Raw genomic sequence first — 20,470 nt, 5'->3', positions numbered from 1 at the left:
CCTTTTAGTTACCTGCAAGTGTACTTGTTTGAACCCCCCAAGCAAAACTATGCCCATGTTTGCCAGAAGGTTCTTGTGCTGTTCAGGCAAGTCCCTACAAGTGCTTTTTTGGCAGAGTTTTGGTTGAAGTTCAGGTATTTGCACAGTAAGCTCAGAAGGAAACTTCAATGTGTGAACCCATATGTACCTTCAAAAAAAAAAAAAAGTTAAAATTTGTTGTAACCGCAATTTGACACAGCTCCAGTCATTACCTACTGCTCATCAGCTCTAATCTGTGCGTAGCAGCTTGTTTCCTCTCTTCTCTTGAGGTTAAACTTGTATCAGCGGGGGAATGTGTTAACATTTGAGATCAGAAGGCTTCCAGAGACTTGCTCGGCAGAGCTGCTGGCGTGAAAAGGCTCACAGTCTGGGTCTAGAGGGCAGCCAGTTTAAATGTGGGTACAAGGATTGGAAGTGCTTTGTTTGTGTTCCTTCTCCATCTTTGCTGATCTAGACATTATTTTATTTGGTGATTTGGGAATATAAAAACTGATGGGAGAACGGGCTCTGTTGAACTGAGGCTTCTCCTTGCATTGGCTCCACACAGACCTGGGTCAGGAGAGTGCTGAGGAAGCGCATGGATGACTTTAGTGAAAGGTTCAAAGTGCAGATGGGCTGCTGTTGTGAGACAGCAGCAGTTGCACATGTGGAAGGAGCACAACCTTCCCAGCACTCATGAGCAGTGAATATAGCTAAAAAGCTGGTGAGTGGGTCTGCCTTCCGAGAAATGATTGGCAGGGCTGGAACATAACTCATTACAGAAGCAGCAGAAGATTGGGAAACGTTCGTTTATGCCAATTCAGATTGCTCTGGTCCCTAGAGACTTGGCAGTATGATTCACCACTATGAAATATTCAGGTTTTAATCATCATTGCCTAGTGCAAAAACTGTAACTTGGCCGTTTCTAAAATGCTGAGCTTTTATTCTGCACAAACAAGTGTGAAAGTATATGGAAGTGCATGTAAATAGGTACAAAGTATAGCTATATACTAAAGTTTTAAAAACATGGGTTTGTCTAAAATGTATACACATTTATATTCACTTGTGTGCAGACTTAAAAGGACCGTGGAAGAAATTACCTGTCTGATGGGAATGATTTCTGTATGTTTTGATGGATGAAGAGTAACGTAATGCACAGAACTGAGCATCGGGTGTGCTGGCAGACTAGCAGTGGTTCAGCATAGAGGATTTAATGTCTGGTCATGTATTTTTCAGAGTGACTTAAATGTATGTCTGAATTGCTCTTAAGCTTTATTTAAAATACAAAAATCCTGGTTTTGTCAGTGGGTCAAACTTTGCTGGATCTGAAGGTGAATTTCTGTGAAAGCTGGTATTTTTGCTTCAGATTTGCCCAACTGTTCCTCCTTGCCAGACTGCAGACAGTCGACAGCTACAGATAACTGTTTTCCTTCAGCTGTTTTCTAGGAATCTCAAGCCCTAGTACTCTTCCTTCTGAATCTAGCTACTCGTACAGCCCAAAGTCATTATGCTTCCTGTTATCCAGATGAGCCGTCCACTGATAAACATGGATGAGCCTTTCTGTTGCACCAGATCATTGCATCGTCCAGGTTCTGCCCTATCATCGAAGTGTGTGGCACTCCTGGAAGCACTGTGTTCCCAGCTCTCCCTTTCACCTAGTCAACATGCCTTGCCTGCCAATTTATTCTCTTTGAACATGGGTTTGGTCATTCTTGTACAGCTATGCCAAGAATTACTTAGTAATTGCAACGGGATTTGGAGTGACTGTATAATGGAGGGGAAAACAGATTTGTGTCCTTTTTGTTTCTTAAAGACAGGTAAACTAGGACTCACAGGATTGTTAAAACACAGCTGAAGTATTGGGTCTTAACAGATGCTAAAGGACCTCTGGGTCTGCTTGACGATCTGAACATTTCTGTTTTAATGATACCAAAGGAAATAGAAGTGCATGAGACATGGGCTTTAACTGAATCAAAGGGGCATTTAAAAACCTAACCTAAATATTGTGTATGCATTTTTTATTTGTTTCCTAAGTTTTTAAAGTTTTGACACTCTGCTTTCCACATGTATACTGTTGTAGCTATGTAATTCATATCTCTTAAGAATCCCTGAACTCGCCCTGAAAGATAAGAATAATGGGAAAAAGTAAAATTCCTGATGTTATTAATGCAGAAGTTGTGTGTGTGAGAATGGTCTGTGTTCTGCTCTAAAATATTTTTAGATATTTTAATCCCTGTCCCCCGTGCTCATTAAGGTCTTTTCTGCACAGCTGAAGGGTGAAGTAACAAATAGATTATATTTAGACCCAAGTTGTTTGTATGTAAGTATGTATGTATTTTTCTTCTCAGAATTTCATTGAAAAGGTGAGCTTTGTGTTTTGGCATTTGGAAAATAGCATAGGGTGTGTTTTAAAGCCAAGGTAAAATTGATTTTCCAAAACTGTGGTGTTTTAAGTGTCTGTATTGGACCATAAGGCCCCAGAGCTTTGCTTGCTGCAACAGGAAGGATTCAAATGTTGTCTGATTTTTCTTACAAGGCTTTAGCTTGTTGATTAGTATTGATTGCTGAAGGAATTGGCCACTTGAGTAGATGCTGAATCAAATAATCCCCTCAGTTCTTGCTTTGCAAATCCATTGTTGTGGAACAAGCTGCTGAGAAGCTTTGCATATATGCCACAGCATGATGGGAAATTCTCTCACAGTCCGACTGGTAAAAATTGCACCTTTTTTCTTCTTCTTAAAGCACTATTGACAAGTGATATTTGTGAATAAATTTTAGGGTAATAGTTTGTAGTTACATCTGGCCTTTTGTTGTTATTCTATTAGGAGTAGCTTTTTGATATATCTAAATGATTTAGACACGGTGAGATTTAGCCTTCTAAATCACATAGGTAGCGTTGAAAAATTTCCTCACATCTTTTTATCTGAAAACTCTCTACCACTGATTCAAGTCCTGACATGCAAACAGCATAAACGGAGCACCTGTACCTAATGCAGCTTTTAAATGTATTCTAAACTGGTCTCTGAGATGTTTGTGACAAAACCATCAACTGTCCCTGCCCTACCTGCTCGAGACCTTTGCAGTAGTGTGGGGTGTGTGACAGGTATGTTGGGATGCTGGCTGGGGGACCAGGGAGCAGGTGGTACCATAGAAAATAGCCAGGGATTTTGTATGCAAGTTTCAGAGAAACGCAACGGTTCTGGTCTGTGTTAATTGGAATTCTTAAGAGTATAAACTCCAGCTGATATTTGTAAGAGATTACTGGTGACATGTGAAGGTAAGGATGAGCCACATGGGAGATGCAAGATCAGCCATGTAAGCCTTGTTTCTGCTAATGACTCGTACAAAGCCCAGGGAAGTCAAGTGATTCCTGCCATGGTGCTTTTTACAGACTCCGAGCCTCTGGCTGAAGGTGGTTGGTTACATGTTACTGTGCACTTTGGGGTCTGACTGATCTGTTGGTTACCTGTTTCGGTCCTTGATCCTGAATTTCCTCTCTTGACTGCTGCATTTTTGGTTATTGTTCACAGAAAATGCTCAATTGAACTCTTCTTACTGGAATTCTGCATTTCATATTAGCTATAGCTGTAATTATTGTGAAGAGACTTACTTTAATTGATAATTTCAGATAAACAGTTATGAAATACTTCACGCTCAACTTATTCATATTCTATTTTAAAGTATTTCACATTCTTTGATTAGAGGAGAAAAGAATTCACATGGGAAATATGAGCTGTGGAAAAACCTCTGAAGTTGGGGGAAGTGTGTGTGTGTGTGTATGCTCTTAGGTCATACAGTATCAGGCATCCACATAGCGCAGGTATACTTTTCTCTTAGGAACAGCAGAATTGTCAGTAAGGAGAGTTTCATTCAGGAGATGATCCTTGTAAAGTGTCCTTTGGACCTTTGGTTTCTGATCAGATTCTTGAGGCTGAATTTCTTGTAATGAGAAATTAGCTGTTGGAGTAATTTCTAGAGGAAACGTATTGATTAAAAGCTATTTGTGACCACCTGAGCTTCAGGACAAGCAAATGTGCTGGAGGTGGGAAATACAGCCAAATATATATGCACACACAGGTTATAGTTCACTTATTTTAATTCCTTCTCTGGGAGACTAATATTCAGGGTCTCAACCATTGACCACTGGTAGCAGAAGCTCATCATGAAGTAAAGTAACATCAGAACTGGCGAACAGAACAAGAGAAATAATTTTTTTAAGATGCAAAGAAAGTATCAATAGTAGTTAAAATGTAGGTTATTATTGCAAAATAATATGAAGCATTAATATAATAAAGACCTGAAAACATGGAGTGTAGAAGATAACAGTGATGTTCTTAGCACTCTTTGAACATGGTGCATGAACAGATTTCAACTAATAATGGATGTCTTCCATTTTTGAGGTCTCTGAACTTGCTAGACCCTTGAGATCATTAGCAAATCTTCTGAAAAATGATTGAAATTACTTTCCTAGCAAAAGGAGCAAGTTAATAGCCACCGCTAATGCTGTGTTCTCTTCCTCACACTCACCATACGCTGATTCAGGGGGCAGTGGATGATGGAGCACCTGAAGCAGAACTGGTTGTCTTTTGCTGATTTTGCAAACCTAGAGCTAATCCATTGGTTTTAAACAGCTCTACTGTAGTGCATATGCAGTGCACTGAAATCATAGTGCCACTGCACAAGTCTTTAGTAGTAGCAATATTGTTGCCAAATGATCTCTGCATATTGATAAAGAATTTTCTGTTATGTATGTAACTTTCCCTGGGGTGGTGCGAAACTAGATCACCAAAATGATTTATGAAATGGAAACCTGTTTGAAAGCTCGTATTAGTGGTGGTTTGACAGTTGTTTGGCTTTGTTATTTTAAGTTACTTTTATCACAGAATCAGTTTATAAAAATAAAGGGGGGGTGGGTGGTGCGTATGCACAGATACTGCCATGTAAGACCCAAACATCCAATACAGACAGGTCCTGTCTTTGAAGATAACATGTCAAGTAGTTAAGCCTCATGTGTGGATATGTAATACTTCAGTTAAACGTACAATGCTATACTGGAAGATGTATCTCTCTTCTCTGATAACATATCCCTTACAAACACTGATGAGAATTTGAAAGGCTTTATTAGTTCAGTCTAATGCTTTCCATTAGACTTAGCTGTAGTTGTTGTGAGACTTGTATTTGGGGATCCGAGGAAGTTCGTTTTGCAGCCTTTGCTTATGTCTTCTTATGCAAGCCTTGCTTTTGGTTAGAAAGGGGTAATGCTAGGGACTTGTACACTCCCACCGCAGCTTTTAGCTAGAGAACCAGATTGTGGTGTCAAAAATTCCAGGTAATTTTTTTTGAAGACTAACATGCTTTACAGGCTAGGCAAAATTTAACAGCAATTGTAGCTGCTTGAAATGTGCACTCTTGGTGGGGGGCAGGGAAGAGATGTGAACTTGAGTGGTTTAAAAAAAAATGGAATAAGTACTTCAGTAAAAACAAAAAAGTTTGGCAAGAAGGTTGTGTTACAAGTTGGACCAAAAAAAAAAGAAATAATTTCCAACACATTCGACAGGGAGGTGCTTAAAACCAGTGTCAGAACTCCATGGACTTTCTGTAAGTGTATCTTGAGGAATGAAGAGCACAAGCCAAAGCAGACCCTTTTCCTTGTCTCATGTCAGAGGCCAATGGTGGTGGGGAGAGGATGTCAGCCTTGGCATAGTTGGCTGCTCAACCTGTGGTTCGTTCAGCTGTGGCAGCGGCCTTGTGCAGGCAGCCATGGAGCTGGTCCCAGCGCCTCATCTCAGTGCCTTGATTTCCATTCCCTTATCCTTTGCAGTTAGTGCAGTGGCACACTGCTTATGGCCTGAAGGGCAGGTGAGCACCTTCTTTCTGGGCTTGATGCTGCTTTCTGGACCAGTGTGAAAGCTCGTGGTCATTGTGTGCTACATTCATAATCTGGGCTATTATTCTTACAGTTCTGTATATAGATAAGGATTATTATTACACTGAAATTGATTGTGAATTAGTTTGTTGATATATCATGAAATCAGTTCAGTGATGTAATAGCTTTTGTATTATTACTTTAAATACTGTGTTGCCTGCTTTGGGATATTCAGTATAATGAGACATAAGCATATCTTAAATGGGGGTGGGGGGTGTTATGTAATGTAGATTTGAACTAATGGTGGTTGGAAATAAATATCTATTTTATAACATAGTTGTCTGTAAACAATCAGGCTAGAAAATGTTTTCCAGTGACAGCATCTTTTCCTGGCTACTTTTGTATCAACATTTGGCATTATCTAGTTGCTCGGCTCAGCGCATTCTTGAATCATTTTCAGGAAAAAAATTCTCTATAGGATGTAGATTTTGGGAGCAGACAAAGATTCTGTACTTTTTTCTAAATCTTTTAACATTTGGTTTCTTTCTGCATGAACAGAAATGTTATTTGAAGGAATTTATACCATTGTGGGGAGTGGAACACTGGTTATGAGGAGTTTTTCCTGATTAGTACTTTCTAAGTGGGCTCTGGGTGTGGACATGCATCTCTTTTGAACAGTCCTTGGCATGGTGTTTAGCTTTGGATATGTCTGCACCGGGCTCCAGAGCTATTATTACAGCTCATTTAAACAGGCACAAGGTAGTTTAAAACAAATTAATTTGGGTTCCAGTAGCAGGGCTGCTGCAGGGCTAAGATTTCACTGGCTAAATATCTATCCAGAGCTGGTGTTTCTGTGTGTTTCACTTTGATAGTTCTATGGTCATGGCTCACCTACAGTAGCTGCTTTACAGGTAGGTCAGGTAGGTCCTTGCATGCTGCAATCATACCTGGCCTGTTGCTGAAGATTGTGTTCCCTCTTTGCTCCATTTTAAACGAGTGAATTTCAGTAAAATTGCAGGGGATGAAAGTTGAGAGAGCAGCTTTGTAAGACAGGTCTTCAGTCTGTGCGTAAAATGGACAAAAAAAAAAAAAAATTAACTTCGCTTCACTGGTAGCCAGCATATCACAGCCAGGCAAGGTGCCACCAATTGGCATCTTCTCCAGATTCCCCATATTGACATGAGTCATTCAGAGCTGATAAAAACATTAGGTCGACTCATAACTCGCTCCAGTAAAGCTGGAGCAATAGCTCCAATACAATAGCTTCAAGAGACTGTCTTAGTCTCTGTCATTTTTTCTGAGCTGAGGCTGTCAGCTTGACAGTTGGGGTTTTCTGCACATTATCTGTTACCGGCTCACTAGCTGGCGAGTAGCTTGGGGTGAAATCTTCATCTCACTTAAGTTGCTGGATGCTTTACTACTGACCTCAGCGCTTCTTTTTTTTCCCCCATGTGCCACTGAATTAGCATATATTTCAAATAGAAGTCAAATTTGTAAGCACTGTCAGGGTGGTTGTAACTGCTTTAGGCTGCTAGGTGTTGGAGGTGATTGACGATATTACTGGCCCTTACAGGACATGAGGGGAAGCGGATAGGCCTTAGTCCCTAAAACTGCCACTCCCTTGTATTGCTACCTGTTTACTGAAAAAGACAGAAGTCTCTTTTCAACCATTCTGCTTCATGTTTTAGCCTCTCTCCTGCTGCCAAGAATATTTTTACTCTGCGTCAAGAGAAAATGAATTCATGCCTTCAGGATTTGTACTCTTTGCTCTGTGCTATATGATAGCAACTCAGTAAGATGTGCAAGTGGAAACTGCATTAATGATTGATAAAAGCTGAAAGCTGTTTAATTTTTTTTCCTGTTTAATGACTATCAATAATTTAATGCATTTACTGTATGTTTTTAAGAAATAACACCCATATTACAGGCTTAAGTTTAATAGGCTAAATGATTCAAGCTTCAAAAACCACAGATTTCTGACACAAAGTGTAACCTCTTTTTAATTAAGAATAAGACAGAAAAAAATGAAATCAGGCTTGTAAGATAGAGATAGTTCTTGTGAAAGAAGTGTTTCTGCATGCCCCCTTTCCACCCCACTTATCCTTTGGGTTGTTGTCACTTCAGCATGTGGCCCACCAACAGTGGCATACAGGAGCCCATGCTACCACCCAGCAGGGAGCCCTGGGAGGATGCTGCTCTCCGGGATGTGGCCATGCGCCTGATTCTCCTGTCCCCTTATGTCCGAGGTTCCAAGTCCCACACAACACTGTTATTTTACCTGGGTTATCAGCATCTGGTCACCTAAGTCACTTGAGGAAGGCTGAGGAGTGTGGCTTTTAGAAAAGGAATTACTTCCTTCTAGATCTAGCTTAAAAGAGAGAAATAAATGTTTTGAAAAATTATTCCCCACCCCATTTCTTGGGGAGGGACCAAATTTTTCAAGAGATGAGCATCTTCCATTGTGCTTGGGTACACTGAATTTGGTCCTCAAGGCTTTGCATATAAAATATGCAGTGTAAAATCTTACTTGTTCTCGTTATGCACCTTTTTTGGTGGTTGAGAGAAAATGAAATCTTTTTTTCATTATTGGTGGTTGTTGCAGTTAGACTGGTAAGTGAATGTCATGCATAGGTTGGTATGTTTTGATCAGCATGTTATCTAAATGCATGCATATGAATAGTGAGTGCTTCTGTAAACTTAGATTTTTACATGGGCAAATGTCATTTCGGGAAGAGATTTTTTTCAGGATCCAAAGCAAGCAGATGGCAAAATACAGATAGGTATAACATTTAAGCTGCAGAAAAGAATTGTGTAAACACCTCTAAATAAAGACATAGAAATATAATACATTTGGCATTTGAAGTAAAGTTGATTCAAATTAATAAAAATTACGCTTCTTGTTTAGGAGCTGTATTTCACATAAGTAAAACATAGAGTCTTATATTTAGACATCTATTGATGGGTAGATCCCATGAGTTCACTAAGACCTGGTCAAAACAAAGGAAACTTTATTTAGGAGATCTGTTTTGATTCACTCTTACCATGTTTTTATCCTTTGTGCTTCTGCAACAATCTTTTGATCAACTTTTTCTTGGCTATTTGTAATATATACTTGAGAAAAGCTTCCTGTCTTTATGCAGGTACAGTTCTGGGAAAATAGTATTTATGTTTGAAGAAGTTTCTTCACAAATACCTCCAGTACAGGTGTTCATGATGGAAGTCCTTACCCTGTTCCATGTATACAGACACATATACATGTGCACTCACACATATATGCATGGATAATAGCCATATGCTTTTAATTCATGCTAAATTAAATGAGAATTTGATAGTTTTTAGCTTGTTCTCTTTATGTTGTTGTAGGCAAGCACTAGGTTGTATGCAAGTTTCATTTCATACTGACTCTGTCCCAACTGTAGATATTAAAAAATAGATTGGAGAAGGAACGTGCCGCAGGGGGAGGTGAGGTTCCTGGCCTCAAAACATGGGGTTTAGAGTCCTGCGCTAAGAGTTAAGGGAGGGTGCCCAAAATTACCTGGGAGGTGCCGCTGCCATTAGTGGCAGAAAGACTTTAGGCTAATGTATTTTCTTAAGGTATGTGAGGGGTGCTGCTGATACTGTTTTAACAAACATTTTAACTACAGGTTGTACAAGAGTGTGTATGGAAAAAAGTCTGGGGGTTTTTCCGGCTTCATCATGGTGGTTAAGAGTAGGTATTTTAATCTTTTTTTCTTAACTTGCTTGGTTGTTTTTTTACAGTGAGAAATTGAGAATTAATTCTTCCTTCAGTAGATATTAGTTGAATAGTTATTACTGCTCCTAGATCAAGAGGTTGAAAAATAAACAGGAAAATAAGTTTTTACTATAATATAAACTTGACCTGTTTGTATTAGTGTACACTGAGTGCATATATAATTCACCTGAAGTAAAGTAGCCATTAGTTAAATGTAGAATGAAGAACGCTGAGAACAGCGTTCTTTCCCCCCTGTAAACTGTGTGAGGTGGTGGTGATGATGTACTTCCCCCCCCCCCCCCCCCCTTTGCCTTATGTTAAGAACAAGGGGTGGGGGTGTGAGGTGTGTGCTGTTACATACAACAGAGCTCTGATCTAATTCCTGTCTGTAGTTCTTGGTGTAATGGAAGTAATAAACATAGTAGAGCTAGAAAAATCCAATAAAGTAGAAAATCTTCCAGGCTGATTTTGTATAATGAAGGCTCCCTTTAACAGAGTAGTTCCCCAAAGAGCTGATGGGGACTCCTGGTAGGAGTCAAACAGAATAAGGTGAGCAAGCTCTTTGCCAGTCGTGCAGTGCAGACTGGAAGTGAGGGGAGTTATTTTCCCCAAACTCTCTTCATTTTCTGAACTTAAAAACTCTACATCAGTTAAATTAAGAACTAGATCCTGGCAAATGTCATGCAGGATCTTTGCATTTAACTGGAAAGTGGGTTAGATTTGGGTAATACCTGAAAAAAACACTGTGCAGCAGGAGGAATAAATCTGGCACTCATCATTCAGAATGAAAAGTTAATTTTCAGTCAAGATCAGATTTCACAATCCCAGGTCCAGGTTTTAGTCTTCAGCTCAGGTACTGTCCAGGATCAGCATGCATAGTGTGAGTTTTAATGAAAACCCTGCTCTAGCTGATGGAATCATGCATTATATTTATTAAGGTTGATTCAGGAAAGCAACTTAGCTAAATCCACTGCAGAAGTTGACTCACCATCTGAGGGTGTTTGATTTAACATATGCCTCTTCATTTATCTAACATTGATGTCAATGATTTGTTGGGTTTTGATACAGTGTTTCCCAGTTTTCTGTTTGTTTCCTTCCTGTAGTGGCTGTATACCCAAAACATCTTGACATTTTTCTTACCCAGATTATCTCTGACCCTGCCAGAAGTTTAGTCAGGTCTTTTGGTATCATAAGTCATTTCACTGGGTTTCTCCACTTGGAATTTGACTTTCGAGTAATGCATTATTTCACTTTGGTTTATTTTTTTTTTTTTCTTGCCTGAGGATTTGAGAACAGAGCAATCTCGCCTTCTTTGAGGCAAGTGATGTTGAGTCAAAGCTACATCCCTAAGTGGTACTTATGACAGATTTCTGTCTCCCTGAGAATGTTGCTGAAAAATTTCACTTTTTTGCACTTAGCCTTTTTTACCACCTCTTGATTTTGTTTGATTAAAAATATGCTTCCTCGAAAATCTTGTATGTCTGCTTTAAATTATTTCTTCTACCAGTAATCGGATAAAAGTGTAAAATCTTTAAGCCCTTGAAATGTAACCAGTATGTCAGTTCTTAGGAGACTTGACACGTGGGGAGTTTCTCTTGGCAGGCAGAAAAATGATGTCTAAAACATCCTTTTGATTTAATAATGAAAAAGAAAAGCAAATGATGCATTTGACTTAGCCGTACAAAACTAGTGTGTGGTTGGGGAGGAAGGGGATCCAATTTCTTATTTCCCGTTGTATTTTGCAACCTGGTCTGTGCTGAGCTGCTCAGTAAGTATTGATTAGCGCATAGCCTCGAGATATACACGTCAGGAGCAATTCACTGAGGGTCATTTCTTCCTCACAGTGAGGGCTGTAGCACCGTTTCCCTCTTTTTAAAACATATAGCAATTTGAGTATTCCAGGTGTTGTCTTAAGTTGCTTTGCATCAATTAGTACAAAAAGGCTGATATCTGACAGAAAGCAGAAATGAGACCGAGGGGTGTGAAACATCAAGAAACTGGAATTAAACAGTGTGGGAAGGTTTGCCGTTAGGGAGGAGATTGAGGAAGCAGGTTTTTCAGCAGGTACATTTTTGTGTCAGGATCTATTCTTTTGCATTGTCACATTATTGCTAGGCCTATTTATGGGTGAACGTAACAAGGCAGAAGAGGTTTTGAATCACTTATCTTGTTCTTTCTCTCCTTAGCGCACATTTTCTGTGTGTTGTCTTCTGTGGTCTTTATTTAGTTTTTCATTGTTTATTTACACTGCCACTGTTACTTCATGAATTCTTTAAATCATTGCCTATCTAGAGGGGAATCTGGACAGAATTATTCTTTCAACTCTAAGTCTTGCTGACAGGAGGAGAGAAGGAGAGAGCTTTTGTCCCCTAGAGAAATATAGGAACTGTGGCCATTTAGAATTGGGCAGATGTGGTCGGCTTTGAGGGAAGATGCCGTGATGGGAGTGCTGCCTTTTATGTTGTTTCCTATCTGTTGGGGCCCTTTGTATAAAATCTCTTTCGGGAGACTAGGATCTGTATGTAGTTGTGTGCTGTTAGCAGATAGGATAATTATCTTTTTGATGGATGATAGAGGTGTGAGGGGAAGTGTAAGGTATCATTGACTTTTAACTTTATTCTGAGAACTTGCATTCAGATTTTTCATAGGACAGAAAAGAGTTTTCTGTATGGATATAAGCCAGTAAAATGTGACAGAGAACAGACTGGACATGTTTCCTTTTGCTCATTCCCCATGGAAAACCTTGATTGCCATTTCCTCAAATACATTAATGTCTGGCATGCACCCTTTAAAATAAATTTCCACTTGATTTTCCTGCCTTTCATCAGAAGCAGGTACTGGAGGTAGGGAGGGGTCCATTAAATCTGGGTGTCTGTAAATCTCTTTAAATTCATGTTAGGAGTAGGGCAGAAAGATATGTTCTGAGGTGAGGGATTATGGTTTTATGAGAGTGAAGCTGGATTTCTAAATGGTATCTTTAGTCAAAAAAAAGCTTTTTTGTATCCATTTCCCTTCATTCTGATACTTAATATTTTTTCTCTTATCGTTACTGATAGATTCAATGTAGCTGGAGTAGGTTCTCTTAAGAAAATAGATTGTCTTAAGAAAAATAGTAGTAAGTAGAAGTTATGAACAGTTGTACATACCTCATAATTGCAGGGAAGAGTACATAAGCACTTGAATGTCAGAGTATACCTGTATGTTCAGTATGCATGTTGGAATTTGCCTTTTGCCAACTATTTTGGTAGTAAATGTGGCTCATTTGAATTTTTACAGGAGTGGGTGCGAGCTTCGCTGAAGCATATTTACTTAATAGAATGAGTGCTCAAGAATATTTTTGAATGGGACTTTATCCTATTCTAATGTGAATCCCTCTTTGTTTTTCTTAGTAGTAGGTGACTTGACCTTCATATTCCATATTTTAATGAGGTGATAATAGAAGGAGGAGATATAGGACAGCTCCAGCCAGTATTTTGGAACTGGAGGAGGAGAGGCAGAGTAGCTCTTCCAAAGAATTGTAATATGTCGCCTCTTCAAAAAACATGAAAGCTAATACTTACTTGTTTCTTTTTTTATTCTTTTTTTCCACCCCTTAGGAAATACTGTTGTGCTGAAGAAAACGACTCTCTGCTCCTTTCCCCATCCCCCCTCCCTCCTCGCCTTTCTTCTTGTCTGAATTAGAAGCTCCAGGAATGTGCTAATTGGCGGCGGCCTCTTCAGAAAGGTAAGAGGTAATTGTTATCTGCTTTTCGAGGTTTCTTTGCCTGCTCAGCTCCTTCTGGAAAGGAGAGTGATGTTAGAATCTAGCTTGTCTACATAGAGTTTAGACAAGTCTTCTGGTTAATGTTGATTGCTCTTCTAACAGTGCGATACAAACAGAAGCTTCATGTGCTTCTCACTTCTATGTCTACTTCTGTACAGTTCCCTGGGAAAAAACTAGAAGACAAGATACATTTTAAATTCTTGCAGAGAAGAGAATTATGTAACTGTTGTACTGTTGACTTATTAAATCTTTGTCTGAATATCAGCTTAGAAGACTGTAGAAGCCAAGTTGAAGAACCGTTTTGTGGTGGTTTGTTTTTTGTTGTTTGTTTGTTTTTTTTCTAAACCTGTTTGTTTTCTCTGAGGTCCTTCATGGTTTCATGGCTGGTTGTACCACTGACAGATAAGATAGGAACCAGCTGGAACCCCAGCTCTAGCTCTGAATGGTGTGTTTTGTGAAGGGTTGGAAACAGATGACAATTCTTTACCTCTTCAGACTTCTTTTAGTTTTGGGCAAGTGCAAAATGTGGTGGGTGAGAGGTCAAATGCAGTGCCTGTACTTACCTGGTGATTTGATCCATGTGTAATCCATGTCGGTCTTTCCACTTCAAGACATTCAATTTATGTGTCAGGATATATAAAATACAACAAATTAGTGCTGTGATTCATAGAGTATCCTGAGCTGCAGGAGTAGACTCAAGTCAGTTGCTAGACAAATTGCATATTTTATTAGTACCAAAACTCAGTATTTAGATATGTATTTGCTTAGGAACTGTCTGCGGTGCTTTGAGATGTCATTTTCCATTCCATCGTTGTGATAAATGTTAGTGCTTCTTGTAGTGGAGGGACTATCTTTTGTCTAGACCTCAGCCATTCCAGTTTAGAATTGATGTCTTAACTTAAACCAGCTCCAAAAAGGGGTATACGCTAACTAGGTAGGTTCTGAATTGGGGAGGCCGATGTGCAATTTAAATTTTTCTGCCAGATTTGCTCTGTGGTGCTAACCTTTGTGAAGGGTTTGGGAAGACAGTGCTGTGCAATAATGTCTTAAATTGCCCCAGTGAGATTGTCAGAGTTCATTTGTCAGACCCCTCAGACTAAGTACACTAACTTATCAAGGATAAGCTGCAGACAAGTAATGTGCCTTGGGATGTTCTCTTTCTCATTCTCCATCTCATTTTTGATGGTGCAGGGGCAAGCTAAGTCTTTATTGAATGGCCACTACCAGCTGCCTGGCTACCTTCTGCGATAAAGCTAATGACCTAATGGGCAAATGTTTCCTGGAGAACTTCAGCTGAAGCAGAGACAAGGAGTAACATGCAGACCAGCTAAAGAGTTCTCAAGGAGTTTGCAATTTCCCCAGGGCTCCTTCTGTGTAATTACCTGTCTATCTCTTTGTCTCCTATCTTATAATGCAGGAGGAGTGTCAGGCTCCAGGCCACTAATCTTCGTTACTATGGAAAGGCTGGTTATACTCCTCTTCTTGCACTTCAAAAATGGCAATCGCTGGTCCCCAGCTGGTTCTTTGAATCTAACTTTTAAAAATAGATGATAGCTTTTTTCCTTGGTGCCAGACTAAATAATGCAGCTGCCTGTGCTGTTGCAGGCAGGCATTGCCTTGGACAACGATGCTGCAGCATGCTGAGTGCAGAAGCTGCCTTGTGGCCTCTGAACCTGTCTCCTCCCAGACAAGGGAAGACTCTGTAAAATTCCTTTGAAACACTGAATTTTGGGGCACACTGAGATGTGGGAGGCTTGGCTGAGCTGCAGGTGTGGAGGAAAGCTGCTATTGAGATTCGTAGCTCCAGCCGAGGTTTTGTATGGTTTCTGAATGCCATCAAACTCCCTGGGTTGGGGGCTGAGGGAAGCACAGCTGTTTTGCGTGATTCTGGGCATCAGTTGTTATTATCTCCCTCCCTGCATGCGTCTTACACAGTGATGTGCAGCAGAGACAAGTGCCTCTGTTCAGTTCATAGGGTCAACTGAGAGGCTGTGCACAGCCCACTGCCATTTCACTCTGGCTGGACACATCTGTTTGTCTCTTTCACAGGGCACTGGAAGTTTGGAGGAGATTTCCTGCCTGTTGCTCCCCTCCTCCTTGCCCTACTCCCTGCCCCCCTGCATGTGCTTCCCGAGTTGTCAGATGGATGGTCCCTCCAAAGCTGTGGTTTGGGAAGTGGCTCCAGCACAGACACCTTGTTTCTGTCCACACAGTTCCATCCTCATGAGGAGAGGGAAGCTGTCCCTGTGTTGGACAGGATCCCTTTCCAACTGCTGCAGTGACTTGGGCGCCCAGGAGATGCATGTTGCCAAACCCCTTTATGGTACCTTTGTAAAATACATTTTAGTTGTCTGCAGATGTATGGTATTTAAGTAGTAGAGTCTGTATTATCAAATGCAGTTATGCAGATAGTATTCCTTGGGGTGAGAAGCTTTGGGAGGAGAGGCTGGACGTGATACAGAAGTTTGAGAACCAAAGCAAAAGAAAATTCTTGCCCATGTGTTGGACTAGGTCAGGTTTAGGAGAGGTGGAGGATGGGGAAGCATATACTCCTTCCCAGACTGGAAATGTTGAAGAAGAACAGAAAGGAGGGGAGAGGCAGGGCAGAGAGAAGGCAACAAAAGATCAGGCTGGCTAGTGGCCCACAGGTTGCTGTGTTTTGTTTGCTGCCTTTAAGGCTTTGCTTTCCTCCCTCATTTCCTCTAACTAAATTTGGACAAAGATAATATTAATTTTTTTTTTTTTTAAGTTCCTTGAAAGAGCAACCATACCTCTGTTCAGATTGTGTCAGAAATTGTGTTTCTTATCAGTACGTATGAGTACATACAGAATGATGATTTTGCTCTGATTTTTGAAATAACTTTTATTTCCCTCTGTTATTTCCACATTTTCCTCTTATTTGTATCAACCTGAACCATCCATCGCCAAAGGAAAGGGGATACTGCTGCTAACTAACATTTCAGGTGGGTGACACTGTGTATGTTAAGTAGCGTGCCTGTAATAACTTACCTGTCAGTGGAAAGCTTACCCTGTTTGTTTGTATTTCTCTTTTCATATATAAATCAAGTTCATAGCTCTTGAGCATTTGTAGAGCATTTCATCAAGGTATTTGTTTCAAGTCTTGGACTTTTTTCCCCCTCAAATCCTTTGAGATAAGTTTGGCATTAGGATTTACTGTATTCAGTAAAATGAAGTGTCTGTCAAAGCTATATTGCACTTTACGAGAAGATGACAGGTTCTTCCAGAGTCTTCAGTTTGCAAAGCCTTAACCATCTTCCAGTTCAAATCAGGGCTTTACCACTGCTTAAGGCCTTTAAGTACTTAATTAACTTTATGTTAACAATAAGCCTGTACTCTCTTGTTTTTTAATGAAACCTTTGATATTTTTCTGATTTTTCATTTCATGAAAGCTACTAGTTTTAGTTTTTTATTCTGATATAGAGAAGATTTAAATATACAAAACTTTCTTGGAGAAGAAAAACAATTTCCATCCCAGCAGTGCATTTTTTCAGGTAATTTGTATGTTTAGAATCTGTTTACCATGTAGTGTGTTTAAAAAAAAAATAATCAGAAAGCTGATGCTTATTTTGTGCCTCCAAAAAGATAGTTTTAAACATCTTTGCTTTATATGTACAGAAAGTGGAGAGTTCAGAGCTGAAACTAACTTGTTCTTAAATCACTTCTTTTGTATACTAAGTCTAAGAAATACTATGAAACAGAATACAAACCTGGCACAAGAAACTAGGTTTAAATGGTAGTAAGAGCCGTGATTTTGAATTTTCTCACCCTTTGAATTGTTTGGGTCAGCCCTTTTCAGAGGTCAGACTTCACAGGTCCTTCGAAGTGAGTAAGTGAATAGGGTTGAAGGGAGAGGTAAAAAGATGCAAGGGCTTGCTTGCCTCAGGGCATCTGTAACTATATGGAGGGCTAGAAGGTACTGTCTTCCCCATGTTAGTGTAGCTATGGCAATGACCATTTCTTGTTGCTGTTGCAAACCCTTCAGTTCTTTGGTGTTGGCAGAGCTAGCTCTAGGTGGCTTGGCTTTCCTTCAGTTTCAGCAGTTATGGCGAGCCTGCCTCAGTTGTCCTTAATGCAGTGGAGTTTTCAGTACTCCTCACGGTAATCGTGTTTGAGGCAGACCTACTTCTGAATACAAAACTGAGTTTACTTATTTAGGAGTAAGTCCTATGTGTGTTGCCTTGTGCTGGTGCCTCCTTCCCTGCTCCATCACCCCGATGAACTGCAGATGGGTCATTGGTCGACTGCTCTTTGCATCCACTTGCAGGGTTTTAAGGGATGCTTCTGGAGGCCATTTGTCTGCCCATCATCACCCCTGGTGTGTAAGTAATTGCCCTGAGCACTGAGGTGGCTCTGTATGCTCTCTGGAGCTTTGCAGGCCTGCTAGGAGGAGTTCTGGCCTGAGTGACTTGCAGTGGCTGCTTCAGAGTGCTGGCAGTACAAACCCATTGTCTGCAGGAAAGAGTGTTTAGAAAGAACCTGTGGTGCTAATCCATAATTGGTGGCTGAGAGAACAAAGTGTAATGTGTGAACACTAGTGTAGGCAGCAGGTTTTGGTATTTTGGTTTTGCTCCTATTACCTGTTAGTCCATCATAAAGAAAGCTGGAAGGTCCAAATCAGATTTGAGTGTTGTTGTTGAAGTTAGCAATGGGAAAAGACCTGTTTTGTTGCCGATTTCCTTAAAAGTGATGACTGTTTTCTTCTGCTAGAGAATGACTCATCTGGGTTTATCCTGCTCCAATCTTCAGCTGTGCACAGATGCCTGTGAATTGCTTATATGTTCCAACAATTTGCCTGTTAAAAAAACCAACCAACCAAACAACCCCAAACCAAAAACTAAACCAGCAGACTTTTTCTTCCCTACACCAAGTATTTTAAAGTATGAACCCCAAATCATGAGCTGATGTTTCAGAACCATGTTTCCCAGTTTTCTTTGTCTCTCTTCTACTGTGTCTGGTATATGCATGTTTTAAACTCTAGAAAATGTGCTGCCTGGGGCATTGGGAGGGCTAGTGCTGCTTACAGCTCAGGTGGTGGTGGCAAGGATCGTTCATCCTGTCTCATCCCTTTTGGGCTTACCCAGTGAGAAGACTCCTGTTCATTTAGCACAGGCATTATAGTAGAGCGCTGCGCTAACATCTTGTCTGCTGAAGGACGGAAGATAATACTTGATCCTCCAGGAAGCCTTGTGTTACAAAAAAATTTTGTCTAGAAAATTCTGTGCAGATTTGAACTGGATGGGTAAATTTATACTGGGAAGTGCTTTGTAACATGTGGTCTGAAACATTTTGATCTGGTGCTGATGGCCCTAAAAGCCAGATGAAGTGCATGAGTGACTCCTGGTCACTTACTGCCCTGCTGTGTGATGTAAACCAGATCTTCCCACATACAGCCCTGTCTGGCTGGACCATGAATTTCAGACTTGTGCTTATAGTCTATAACCTAAACACGCTCTTCTCTTCAAAGAGACCTCTTAAATTGACTGTGACATAAATACAAAGTTTCCAGTGACTTTGGTAATATTCTACATGTGGTTTACCTCGATTAAACAGGAATGTAGACCTAAATGTTAGGATGACTTATGAACTTTTATTTCTCCTTCCCCTGACCACCTTCTTTTCCACTCCTCCCTCAAACTAAGATTTTGTTACAATTTGAGGCCTAATGATCTTTCCACCCTCTCTGTGGGCATTGTTGCAAAAAATGGATGCTTTTCAAGGAATAAAAAGGGAAGGTGAGCAAGGGTGTTTTGGTTTTGTTTGGGTGTTTTTTAACTTCCCAAACACCTTTAGGTATTTGTGACATTCATAAAATCAATTGAATAGAGATGAAAATTGGGTATATGAAGCAAAGCACTGTTTGCCAGCAAAATGAGCAGCTATAATATATTTCAGTCTTCAGATGCTTGGCTAAAGAATGGTAACATACGCTTTTTGCTGCTAGAAATTGAGATTTTGGCGGTAATATGCAACTGTGAAATCTGTAGGCATATACTGTAGCAGAAGCTGTCTTCATATACAGCACATGGTATTTGGCTTGGAAGAAAGTTCTTCGCTCTCTAAGAAAGTCAGGTTTCTGATGGAACTGACTGCTGTTTGTGCTTCATACTTAAAATTATTGTATTCTGGAAAGACAAATGAGTTGTATGTATTAATGGTACTGTTATTTTACCCCTGTTCCCAGCAACCCAGTGTATTTCCCTGGCTCTTTCTTCTTTCCATGCTGCTTCTTTCCAAGCTTATGATCATAATTACAGAGAGATGTAGATGATATCCATCTGTATGTTCCAGCAAGGAAATTGAGCTGTGGATGAGTTTTGGACTGTGGGACCTTTCCTTCCCCACCTCTCTATAAAAGTGTTTGTGGTATGCTCGAATGGTACTGGGGGTGTCAATCCCAATGGCCTAATAAGACACTGTGGGTATAGGGAGAATGGAAAATAAAAGGATGTAGAAGTATGCAAGCGGTGGTTTGCTGGTGTCACATTAATAGAATCCTCAAATCAAGTGCTTGTTCATTTTAACAAGAGGTTAATTAATCAGAGTGAGTAGATAAAATGATAAGCTGCTTTTAATGAAGTGAAGCAGCCTTATTAGCAGTAAGCAAAATGCAAAATATTTGGTCTCTGGCACATGTGGTTTTCATGTGGACTGTGATTTGCCACCAGCTTTGGAGTGCGCTAGCCTCTTACTTGCTGCACTCTACAGGCTGTGCTCTCTGTGTGTCGCACTCTGTGGCCAAACCAGAATGCAGGAGATTGAATCAAATCAGAAGCAGGGATAACATTTTAAAAACAGAAGAAAAAGAAATGTTCCTTATAGATCTTTCTCTATGCCAGAGACTTGCATTTGCCAACGTTCATACTTGGGATGCTTTTATTTTTCTTTCGAGATAGCAGGCTTTATGCTTACACAGCAAGCAAGCAAACAAAACCCCTGTGTGGATTTACAAGAGAGTGACGCTGTTTGAAAGGCAGCCGTACAATACTGCCTGGTAACTGCTAACGTAGCCTGAAACCAATCAGTAGTTATCTACCAATTTGCAATTTAGGAACAGAAATGTACCAGGGAG

At 40.2% G+C, this 20,470-nt stretch overlaps 1 protein-coding gene across 11 annotated transcripts in view; it reads left to right on the top strand.

Moving 5' to 3' along the window:
* ZMIZ1 (zinc finger MIZ-type containing 1) overlaps positions 1 to 20,470 on the top strand; it is a 363,155-nt gene that overhangs the window by 37,886 nt on the left and 304,799 nt on the right. For 9 of the 11 annotated variants that reach the window (XM_074907137.1, XM_074907136.1, XM_074907146.1 and 6 more), the window contains exon 2: positions 13,214 to 13,341. The gene's annotated coding sequence lies outside the window, so the exon portion shown is untranslated. Of the gene's footprint in view, positions 1 to 13,213; positions 13,342 to 16,310; positions 16,344 to 20,470 lie in introns of all 11 variants that reach the window. The other 2 variants (XM_074907133.1, XM_074907132.1) reach the window with 1 other exon arrangement.

This window comes from Athene noctua, chromosome 5, assembly GCF_965140245.1.
Source record: "Athene noctua chromosome 5, bAthNoc1.hap1.1, whole genome shotgun sequence".
Taxonomy (NCBI): Eukaryota; Metazoa; Chordata; class Aves; order Strigiformes; family Strigidae; genus Athene; species Athene noctua.
This window is presented reverse-complemented; position numbering and strand designations above follow the sequence as displayed.